Raw genomic sequence first — 12,373 nt, 5'->3', positions numbered from 1 at the left:
TTTTTTTAAAGATTTTATTTATTTATTTGACAGAGAGAGACACAGCGAGAGAGGGAACACAAGCAGGGGGAGTGGGAGAGGGAGAAGCAGGCTCCCCGCAGAGCAGGGAGCCCGATGCGGGACTCGATCCCAGGACCCTGGGATCATGACCTGAGCTGAAGGCAGTCGCTTAACCAACTGAGCCACCCAGGCGCCCTATAATTTTCTTAAACATACAAAATGAAAAAGCATGTGGTCACTGTGCTCAGACATAAACTCGATTAAAAAAATCCCTGCTAAAAAGGTAAGAATTAAGGAATTAGCCCCATTTTTGTGTTTTGATGAAGAAGTCCTAAGGTATTTCCCTCAGGGAGGAGGTGGGGAATAGAAGGGCAGCTCTAAAATTTTGCTCCCACTCTCCTGGTGGCCTGGGGCAAACACGGAGGGCCGGGGAATAGAGGAGAAGCCTCAGTTTTACTATTGCAAACACACATTTTCCACTGTTTCTCACACTTGTAGTTTTTGGGACTTTGTGGACACTTAACAGCTCATCTATGATGTTTCCGTAGCACACCTCCCGCTCTGTGGCTAATGGGACTTGCTCATCCTTTAAGAATGCAGACAGTGTGTGTAAGCGCACATGGATGGGCTATTCCAGAATGTTTCTAAGCCAGCGGAGAGAGTGGGGCAAGAGGCTGGTCTGGTACCGAAGTTGGGGCTCTCCAGGGACCAACGGTCCCAAGTACAGTGTTTGCAAGGCTTAGAGTGGCCGCTATCCTCCCTGGTGAGGCCGAGGAATGAGGAGGCCACTTGTCCTTTCAGGGGTAGACTGCTCATAGGAGGAGAAATGTTCGTGGACACATCCTGAGGCTGTGGGGTGAATCCCAGCCTCCGGCCAGCAGCCCAGCGCCGTCTCCTGTGGGCAAGCTCAGGGAGCAGGGCAGCCCCGGCTGCTGTCCTCATGGACAGGGAGGTCCATGCGGTAGGAGTGCAGGGCGAATGGGGTGGATGAGTGGCCCAAGTGTGGGCTCCTGGGGCTGCTGGCCCATGCTAGCTCCCCCGTGGTCTGACCCAGGAGCTCTGTTCCTGCTGAGCACGCTCCCTTTCTTTCTGAGGCAGCCGTGAAGGACACAAGTCCCCCAGGGGCACTTTACGGGGGGGAGTTCTGGGGAGCTTCACTGGCCTGGTTTGGGAGGCAGAGGCTGAGGGCAGACGAATGAAAGCTTTCTCAGACCAGGAGGGGTTTAAAATCACACATCTCAACCCATCAGAGACCTTTGACTCTAGGGAACAAGCTGAGGGTCACTGGAGCGGAGGGGAGGGGGATGGGAGATGGGTAACTGGGGGATGGGCATTAAGGAGGGCCCGTGATGGAATGAGCACTAGGTGTTGTATGCAACTGATGAATCACTACATTATACCCCTGAAACTATAATACAAATGGAATTTCAATAAAAAACTACAAAATAATATCACACGCCCCTTGGACTTGTGAGTGTCCCGCAGACGTCTGCGTCCCAGCCGCCGTTGTCCCGTTGAGGTGGAAGGGAGCGGCCCCCCGCATGCTCTGTAGGACTCGAGCAGGGCCCCTGGGCTGGGGGGGTCGGGCTGCCAGACTCCCTTCTGGTCTCTGGAACCGGGGGTGGGGATACCATGGAGCGGTTTCCGTGAGGTGTGTCGGTGGGAGCTGCTCCCCGCTGTGCTGGACGTGCGGGCGCAGACTCTGAGCGTGGCCAGCCCGTGACTCGGGGCCCCCGGCTGAGCCCCCCCGCGCTGATTTCCCAGTGGCTTTGGCAGAGCCAGGACCTCACCGGCCGCAGCTCCTGCACCTTGTTCTAAAGGACTGAGTGAGGACAGCACGGATGTCCTGGAAACACTGGCTTTCGTGCTTCTATAAACAAGGATGTTAAGAAATATTCTGTCAGCGCTGCTCCCTCCATCATCCCATTGAGACTTCTCTCGGTTTCCATAGTTTCTTTTTTTAACAGGTACAGATCAGGGGAGCTGGACATGTATTTGTATTTATGTGTATGAAGAACTACCGTTTTCGTCAACTTAGAGCGGTTTAAACATCTAAATTCTTATGAGACTCGAGGATGGAATGGATTTTGAATATCCTTGGCTTTTCTTCTTTCCTCTCAAACTTCGAGACGCAGCTGCAACCAGACAGGAGCTCTGTGGCTCACTTAGCGAGACTTTATTCTATTTGGGGAAACTTACAGTTCTTTTGTAGAACAGAAGGTGGGCCAGCTTATTTTTTAACTGCGCTGGAGAATTTAGATGGCACTTGACTCACCCAATGACTCAAGAAAGGAGCATATTTATGGGGCTGATCCTGGAGGTGTTATTTCCCTAATTTTAAATCTAGCACAATGTCTTTGCCCACGGAGAGCCCCCACTTGCCCTGAGTCATCAGGACTCCCGCGTCTAGTGAGGAGCACGTGCACGTTTGGCCAGGACCGTAGTGGACACTTGAGCCCAGGAAGTGTGTGTGCGTATGTGCGTGTGCGTGCATGGGGATGGATTTGGAGCTGTCTGGGTCGAGAGAGAGAAGTGCTGTGTCCATTTTTACTAGGTGAGCTCTTTGGGGTTCCTGTTCCAATGGAACCGGGTACTTCCTGCCAACCGGTCACCCTCATACAAGGTAAATGTATTTCAGGGAAGAAATCTGATTTTCTCACATCAGCTCAGTAAATTCTCCCCTCAATTATTTTTAAGTCCATTACTCTTCCTTGTAAGTGAAACTACAGACCTTTGTGTGTGTGTGTCCGCCTGTCTGTCTAGAGAGTTAGCCTGCTTGAGTGGAGTGTGTACACACGTGAGGGTCAGTGTGATTTACAAGGTCATCTGTCAATTTTATTTACATATTATTTAGAAAAATCTTTCTAAGTCAACCCTTGAAAAAGCCTCAAAATAGATATTTCAGGTGTCCTCCCATAACAATGCTCGTCTAATACTGTCCAGATCCCTCTGACCAGGACATCGTGATTTCCACTCAGTTCCCTGAGTGTCCGTGTGCCTGGAACTTGTCTGCGGTGTAGTGAGGCCGGGCACATGGTGCGTGTGGTCAGAGCCGTTCGAGGCCCTCACTTCCCAGGGGGCCCTGGAATCTTTTTTTTTTTTTTTTGAGGGGGGATGGGCGGAGGCAGAGAGAGAGAGAGAGAATCTTAAGTAGGCTCCATGCCCAGCGCAGAGCTTGATGCGGGGCTCGATCTCACGGCCCTGAGATCATGACCTGAGCTGAAATCAAGAGTCAGATGCTTAACTGACTGAGCCACGGATGCCTGAGCCACAGACTCTTCTGTGTGTGGCTCTGTGGATGGAAGTATGGCAGGTAGCTGCATCTTGGCTTGGCAATGACCTAAATTCGCAGCACTACTTGGATCAACGTTAACTGCAAATTCGTTCTAATGCTCAGCCTTGTAGAGCGAAGCTACATCTCAGGCTGTCTGCAGAGCTGCGTCCTTCCCCGAGCCTTCCCTCTTCCTGTGCTCGTGTAAACACCTGTTTCAGTGGGCGGACCCTGGGCATTCGTCGGGGACTGCTCTGTGAACCCCGAGCTTTTTGCCTCTGGTGGACCTCCTCTCTCTCTTGTTGCCTGTGTCCCACTAAGTGGACATTCTAGAGTAACCTGCATGTTTATCTTCCAAACCAATACACTTTTGAGAGTGCTGGGCCCAACAGATGCCCAGAAAACAGCATGACCTGGCATGCGTGGCCGCCCTATCTTTAGAATGTTGTAAATTGTACTTTAAATGGAATTTTAAGACTGAAACAGTTAATTGACCAACGAATATATCCCTTGGATAGACTCAGAATTTTCTCGTAGAACTGAGTGAGGTAAATGAAGCGGTTTATCCAAAGGCTCTGTCTACTCAAGATCCTTTGAACTTTATAAAACATAGTAAATATTCGCACTCGATTTTGTAAAAATAAAGCTTGATGAGAGAAGGGTTTGGAATGGAATTCTGCCACTTTTTATGCAATATTTGATTTAAATTCAATTCCTAGAAACCTCAGATGAATGTGGTTCATGTATCAAAGCACTGAGTTTAATTTATTGTGGCCTTAAATATACAGCTAAGCTTACATGTGAATGAATATATATATATATATATATATATATATATATATATATAAAAATCTGTTCCCTTAAAAGCAGTCAAGGGACACCACATACCACATTTCTTGGCATGTTGTGAATATTAATATCCCCCAAGCGCCAATGTCAAATTATTTGACTTGAACTCACAAAACCTGAGTGTCTTACTATTACTAACAGGGTTCTAACATCTTTTAATCTTGAATATTGGGAAGGTCTCAGACGCTAGCTGTTTATTGTTCCTTTCCTTTTTTTTTTTTTAAGTTCTAAACAAGCTCTTTTTCTTGACACGGCATACACTTAGAAACCTAATTTCTCTTTATCTGTGTATAAAGAATAAAAAATAAAGAATAAAGAAAGTGAACAATCATCAAGAGAACATTTTTGCCTTTAGAATTTCCTGGGGGAGGGGAGAGCAATAAACTGGCTTTGTATTTGTGTTTTGTTTAGCATCAAAATGCATTTGCAATGATGAATGGTAGGTGAACACACTGGAGATGTGTTGTCGGGAAGTTCTAGTTGCTAACAATTGGGAGAAAATACTGAACATGGGTGATGTGTGCAGATGACAGCTTTCCCCGACTACCCTGCTGTTGGGACGCCCTCTGATGCATCCCATGTGAAGCTGGGGTCTGACAAAGCCCCGACAGGCTGGTGCTGGCTTCGAGGGGTGCACAGTCCTGCTCTCCCCACTGCCTCGATTTGTCGGAAGATGTTTTACGTGACCCAGGAGAGAGGCTGCCCGTATTTCAGCACTGACGGTTTCCTCTTAAAGTGGCGAGTTACCATGTTGCCATGGTTCCATTTGGGGTTAATATCCAGGGCTTGGTTGTTAAAATTTTCTACCTCAATTTGTTTACTTTCTGTCTTCTTTTTTTTTTTTAGGAAAAAGATATGAAATGAGTAGGTTTCTACCACAAGGAGGACTTTTCTCTTTTCCGTATGACAACACCTGAAAGCAAACATGCGTCTTTTTAAAATGATATACACTGTACATGAAGTAATTAAAATTCTTCCCTCTTCCCATTACATTTTCACTTTTGTGGAAGATTGTCGTCAATAAATTTGAGATCTCATTTTGGGAACTTTATCTTTCAGACTCTGAATTTGCATCATCTTATCCGTGTAATTTTTAGTTTTGAGGCAGACTCACCCAAGGGACACACTTTTGCAATAGAATTTAATGATCAGCAATGAATGAGAATAGAGGAAACGGCAGGTTTATGGCCTTTTTTTTTTTTTGGTCAAGGGAAAAAAATTAATGTCCTCCATCAAACTTCTCCTTTCTCCCTTCATCCTCCCCTCCACCCCTCCCCTCCACTCCTCCCCTCCCCTCCACCCTGCCTTCTCCGGGGATCTCAGCTGTGTGATTGGTTTGGTTTCCACACAAAGGAAGATTTATTACTTTAATGTCTTTGTGATTTAGTTGTATGTAATCTTACTTGGGACGCCAGGGAGCGCATTTGCCCCTTCCCGTGCGTGCCGTAATTCCCTTTGAAGCAAAAAGAAATGTACACATGTAGGGGGGGACAAAACAGCCCTCATCATATTCTTGCATCTTATCTTTCTGAGTTAATCGTTCGGCATCAGTGGTGAAACAAGATCAAACATTCAGGACGAGAGACACTGAACGCCAAGAACACAGAAAACACACTGTCAAAGCAAATTCACATCTTCTACATTCTTCTCCATGAACTCTGTGGCTTCCATGTCCAAAAATGTTTACCAAGTGGAAACATACCTCCATAAAAGGACAATTCCTAGTTTTCATTGCTTCCTGCCTTACTTAGATGTCAGACTGAATAATGTAGTTGTGACCTTGAACTTTGATTTATTTGTGATCTAAAAAAATACACAGAGAGGGGAAGTAGTGGAGGCGGGGGCCGTTCAACCACCTTTCTGAAAGGGGTTCCGCTGGGAGGTCTTGCACCTTACCCCTGTGTTGAGGAGTGAGATGTGATCCTTGTACTGGCAGCCACAGCTCTAGCTTACGTGGGACATTTGTCGAAGTTATTGATGATCTGCCAAATATAACAATAATTTTATGTAAATGGTTAAGTTGGTTTTATCTTTCATTATTCCATTTAAGTGAATATTGGCCCCGGGTCCTTAACATGTCCCTTGTACCTCATACTTTATCCAAGCCAACCACCTTCATCGTTGGGTGGAGGCCTCCTATCACACCCCAACTTTGCAGCTTAGGAATCCGAAGCTCAACTTTTCAAGATTAAGTCTTCCAACAATAAGTCCCAGATCATTGGATTCTTCACATGTCAAGTCCTCGCCATTCTTCACTGACGAGAAGCCTCAAGTGGAGGCCTCTCAGCACCATTGTCCTTCCAAAGACTCAGTTTTTGAAGGAAATTATACAAAATGATATGCCTCTCTTGGGACTTTCCTCCCATAGAGTGCATATCAGTTAGGACTCTAGGTTTACAAGTAACAGAGAAGCCCAATCGAACTGGTTAAGCATTGGAGGTGATTCTCGTTTTGATCCCAGGAAGCTGGAGGTGGAGGGGTGGTGAGGCTCGCGTTGGTTGATTGAGACACCAGATAACACCACTGAGATTCTGGTCAAGCTCTGCCTTCTGGGGTTACACTTCATCCGGAAGGTGGTTCCCTTGTTTTCTGGGAATGGCGCAAGACAACCTACAGACAGAGGGGCATTTCCACCCTATAGCTCCAAAGCATACTCCTGATAGGCACCTTGAGTGACCGCCCATCAAATGAGCAGACGCCGTGGCTGGGGAAGGAGAGGCACTGCCCTGACTGCCTTCGAACATGGGGAAAACTCAGCCTTCCCAGGGGCTGTGGGCTGTGTGGAGCAGGGGTGCATGATGGGTGAAAATCTGTGTAGCATCCGTAAGGAGAAACGGAATCGTGGGAAGTGGGCATGGGAGGGTATACTGGTAACGCCCATCCAGTGTTCAATCCACGCACGTCAAAGCCCGGTTTTCCTAGTTTTAGCATCGAATCTTCAACACTAGAGTTTCAATCTTCTCCGTTTAGAAGAAAGGATGAAAAGGAGGAAGTAGATCTGACTTTTGCTTACTCATGCTGCACCCGTTGGTGGACAGAGGCCGACGGTTGTCATGGATGCTCAGCAGCACTGGGAGCATTCCATCTAAGCAGTGATTTTGAAGTTTTGTATGGAGCACAAATACCCACGCACATATTCTTTCTTTTCCTTTTCCTTAAGCACTTTGGAAACAGGGATCTTTTCTTATTTTTGTTTGTATCTCTCACAGTATTTAGCATAATGTCTTGCATATAACAGGTGCTAATAATGCTTATTGTACTAATAATACTTTAGGACCTATTCTATGATCATCTGAAAGTTAGGAAAGTGTCTTGGATCATGCTTTCCAATTTTTGACCAACACTATTAAAGGAAAGCTAATGTTGTCTCTTTAAGAATTTACTTAATTCTAATTTGGTAAATTTTTGGTTGTATGCTGACTATATGGCCTGAACTATTATAGGTGATAGAGATATTTAAGATGCTAGAAAAATACTCAAGATCCAATTCTTGCTGTAAAGAAGCTCACAGGGTTGTGATGGCCACAGATAAGGAAAGAAACTTATAAAACAGCACAGAAAGTGCCATAGTAGAGCTTTGTTCTTGGTTGTGGGGTGGTGGGGAGGGAGAAGACAGAGCCCCCTTAAGTTCTGACATCTAAACTCAGTAGATATTTGATCTGATTTTATCTGCTTTTCACCCAAAATAGATCGCTTAAGATACCCACTTGATTTACCCCCTCTCCCTCCTGATTCCCTAAAGGAAAGTCCAAAAGGAAAAGAGTTGCAGAAGCCAGAAGTCATGGGTAAGGCAGGCACACGTGGTTGCAGATCCTAGGTGTCCCATGGAAACAAAGCTGGAATAAGTACGAATCCTAGCTGCGTTCTGGTGGTCGGGGAGGGAGAGGTTAAAGGCATATTTGCACACTTTATCAATGTAACACGCACAGCTGTAACAACACCTTGACGCCACCTCTCTAGTCAGGCTCCTGGGGCGTTTGGACATGGGCAGGGGTGCTGGAAGAGGAGGGGTCTAAGTTCCTGTTTACCTTCATTCAGTGTGGAGATGTCCCTAGGATTTGCTGTTCTCCAATCCCTCTGAACACTTGGCTTTTCCTCCAGAAGCTAGACCTCTGAGAGTGAGGAATGTGCTGGGGGCTTTAAGATGATACATGGCAGTGGCGGGGGGTGGGGAGAGGTGGGCAGGTGCCTGGGTGATTCAGTTGATTAAGCAGCCGACTCTTGATCTCCACTCGGGTTATGATCTCAAGGTCATGAGATTGAGCCCCGTGTCTGACTCTGCACTCAGCTGGGAGTCTGCTTGAGATTCTCTCTCCCTCTGCTCGGGCCTCGCTCACACACACTTTCTCTCAAATAAGTAAGTAAGTAAATAAATAAATCTTATTAAAAACAGATGATACTTGGGCAAATCTTCTAAGCTAGTCAGTACCTACGATCTCCCAGCCATCTCTCATGAGCCTCCCCAGATGTTGAAGTCCTAGTGCCCAAGGTGACTGTATTTGGAGACAGGTCTTTAAGGAGGTAATTAAATGAGGTCATAAGGATGCAGCCCTGATCTCATAGGACTGGGGCCCTTGGAAGGAGAGGAAGAAACACCAGAGCTCTCTCAATGTATGTGCACAGAGGAAAGGCCACATGAGGATGTAGGAGAAGGCGGCCATCTGGAGCCAAGAAGGGTTCTCAGCAGAGACGAATCCCACCAGCACCTTGGTCTTAGACTTCCAGCCTCCAGAACCGTGAGAAAAGAAGTTCCTGTTGTTTAAGCAATGGTGGGTGGTGTTCTGTTATGGCAGCCCTAGTGGACTGATACACCACGGGAACACACCACTGTTACGCTCTCCAGCATGGAAGGGCACGGTGGGATACCTTAGCTTCCCACACTTGGCATTTTCTGGGAGCTTGGGGTGCTCTGTGGGAGCTAACCCCTTCTAGAGCTTTAGATGTTGTACCCTTATGTATAACAATTATTTTTATTATGTTTTAAAAAGTGATAATTAGCCTAATATACACTAAAGACGGTTAGGCTGCCATGTTGTGTTGGTACCGCTGTTTGCTGAGGCTGTCCCATTTTGCATTTCCCTACGGCCATGTGTGCTCATTACAGCAGTCACGGTCAACAGTGGTCAATTAAGTGACTCACATTTGACCCAGGGATCAGGGTTTCTGGATTCACAGATGAGTCAGAAACTCCAGAATTGGCAGGGCTGGCTGTCCTTGGGTAGTGAAGATCTCTAATGACACGTGCCCCTCTTCCACCACACAGGAGGGGGACGTGTCTGGCTCAGCTCCTGGCTCAATGACTTCCGAGAAATTTTGCCCTTTGCCTGCTCTTCCCTTGAGCTTTCCACCCAGGGCCTGCACACCTGCTACTTGCTGGTAGCTCAGGAACTTCTGGGTGATGCGTTCTGTCCAATAGCTGTCTTTCTTGCCCAGCATGGCTGGGCATGCTCCTGGTCCAAAGTGGTTGGAAGCTTTAGAGAAAGAGGAGGGTCTACTTCCTCTCCCTTCCTGGAGAGCACTCTTTCCACATCAGGAAGTACTCGCACTAGCGAGAGCCAATGGACTCCTGGTTGGACTCATTCAGATTACTGCAGAGCTTATTTATTCTGCTTAGATAATTTTATAAAACTCAGCCTAATAAATAGACATTTAAAAAAATTCTTCCAGCTTCTTTGAGAGGGAGAATGTCCTGAGCTAAAGCACCATTTTCTGATGCCTTCATAAATTCAGAGTCTATTCCACTGTATGTGGTTACAGCCATGGTGGGAAGCGGACCCCCTCACCCCCACCCCCCAATGATCTTTTCCTGTGATAGTAATTTCCATGTTTTAGGATGCTGGACACCAGGGCCTTATTCACCTGACAAGTTCTGACTGTAAAAGTCAAATGAATAGTATAAAACAGGAACCCCAAGGCGAGTGCCCAAGCTGGCTAGTGGTAGGTCATATGACCAACAATTTGAGAGTGAAAAACATGTTCTCAGGGGGCAGCAGGAGAGTTCTTGTGGTGATGGTGGGGGGCCTGTGTCCAGAGTATGGTGGAGGATAAACCAATGTGTGCATGTGATGAAATTGTGTAGAACTGAGAACACACACGTGCAAGTAAAGCTGAGGAAATCTGAGTAAGATCGGTGGGTTGTATCAACATCAACACCCTCCTTGTGGTTCTGTACTATAGTTTTGAAAATGTGACCACTGGGGCCAGTGGGTGAAGGGTACCTGATGGGCTCTCTCTGTATTGTTTCTTACAATTGTGCATGAATCTGCAGTTAATACTGTTAAAAAGCAAGTGAGCCTCACCTCACTTTCCAATCTCTAAATCTACTTTCCAAATTTCTATGTTAGCAAAGCGATGGGGGACAATATCATCCAATAAAACAAAAAAGTGAAAATGGTGCTCTTGATTATTTTAACTGTGGATAATGTTTACCAGACTGTTCCACCGATAAGCACAGGAATTGATTCACACACTCTGGTGGGACACAGGGATGGTATCCCATGGAAGCCCTGTGACAGACAAGCGAGGAGGTTGGAACACTTAGAGCCATGCCACTGAGATCATTTCATTTTTTTCTATGCGTCCAAACATATGCTATTTATAGCAAATTCAGAAAATAGAATAAGGCACGATGAAGGAAAAAATGTATAACCCTAAGACTCAGAGATAACCCACATTGACATCTTGTTAGAGTTCTACCGGTCTTTTGGTCTGTTCAAATATCCATTTACACAGAACAAGTGTTTCCCCATTTTCTAGGAAACTCTCACAAACAACATTTCCAAGGCACATTCAAAGCACATTTCCAAGGCACATTTGAAAGCACATTCAAAGCGTGGTTGAGCAAATTGCACATATACACCACTGTACAGATCCCCAGCGGCTGGAAGTCTCTGTCTCCCGATGACAGAGAGCTTTTATGATGTTACAGGCAGAAGTCAATACTTATCTCATTTTTAAGGTCTGGCGAGGTCATTTTCCCATATGTCAGCCAGTCATTTGTATTTTCTCTTTTGTGAACCACTCGCTTACACTCTTTATTGGACAGGGGCCAGATAACCCCACATCAGCATTACTTGCCAAGAAGATAAAACCATGAAGGGCTTCCTCTGAGGACAGCCTGAGTCCTTCTTCTCAGTTTCTCCATTCTTAATTTATCGCTCTATAGTAATATGCCCATTTTGAGATGAGAATATAGTGCAAAGGAGGGTAAAGTATGATATGAAGGCCAAAGTAGCCAAGCGAGGGGGCCAGAAGGTGGATAAGGTTATCCGCATCCAGACTGAAGCTCCCCCACTGAGCCAGCTCAACCCCGGGGAAAGATGTGGGAAAGAAAGAGAGCCACCTTCCTGATGCCCAGCCTCAACATCCCATGTCCTTCTGGAGTCCTCACGCTCCATTCTCTCGCTTTCCCCTTTGGGAAGATGTTCTTTGAAATTGTGTTATCATAACACGTAGAGTTTTAAAGCACTATTCTTTTTTGGAGATTTTGCGTGTTGAGAGATTCAAATCCTTAGGATAAGTTCTGGAAACACCATGTTTGACCTTCGGGGCTGCAGCCAGGAAAGGAGGCAGGATTTTGAGGTGGTCCTGCTGCCTTTGAATCAACGATTAACATCAACATTTTCCTTGAGGTTCTGTACTCTGAAAATGTGACCACTGGGGCCAGTGGGTGAAGGGTTCCCGATGGGCTTTCTCCATATCGTTTCTTACAATTGTGCATGAATCTGCAGTTAACACAGTTAAAAAGCAAGTGAGCCTCACTTCACTTTCCAATCTCTAAATCTCCTTTCATAGAGACTGTTTAAAAAGAATGTTAGGAACCCAGTCAGAAATGACTCCTTGAGAACACGAACATGATTGCATACATTGACGCCTTACCATGAACACATTAACACCGCTGTTGGTCACATCAAGTATCAGGAAGAACCACCTCTTTCACCAGATTTATCTATGCCCAAATCATGTCTCTATTTCTTGGACCAAAAGTAAATTAAACAAATGTTTACTTTTTTCCATATAAATAAGACTTTTGGAAAACTGTGGTTTTAACTCTGGATTCAAAAAAATTCATGGTTTGCTCATTATTGCATTTAGGCTCAGCATCAAAAGTGGCTCAGATATTTTCCCCCGGTGCATCCAGAAAGTACGACGGATGAACTTCTCTCACTGGTTGGAAAGAATAGCAGGAAATATGCTCTATACTACTTCTAAAAAGATGCTATTTCTATGTACTTTGATTTTGCCCGTGGAGTC

At 45.8% G+C, this 12,373-nt stretch overlaps 1 long non-coding RNA gene across 1 annotated transcript in view; it reads left to right on the top strand.

Annotated features, from left to right (window-relative positions):
* Positions 1 to 5,052, top strand: part of LOC145720710 (uncharacterized) — a 13,177-nt gene extending 8,125 nt beyond the window's left edge. Inside the window, exon 6 of the long non-coding RNA XR_014143911.1 lies at positions 4,967 to 5,052. This is a non-coding gene — a long non-coding RNA (uncharacterized LOC145720710). The remainder of the gene's footprint in view (positions 1 to 4,966) is intronic.
* Positions 5,053 to 12,373: the final 7,321 nt, after the last annotated feature.

Source organism: Leptonychotes weddellii, chromosome 3 (genome assembly GCF_054177405.1).
Source record: "Leptonychotes weddellii isolate Sample4059 chromosome 3, ASM5417740v2, whole genome shotgun sequence".
Taxonomy (NCBI): domain Eukaryota; kingdom Metazoa; phylum Chordata; class Mammalia; order Carnivora; family Phocidae; genus Leptonychotes; species Leptonychotes weddellii.
The sequence above is the reverse complement of the archived record's forward strand: the minus strand, read 5'-3'. Positions and strand labels throughout refer to the sequence as shown.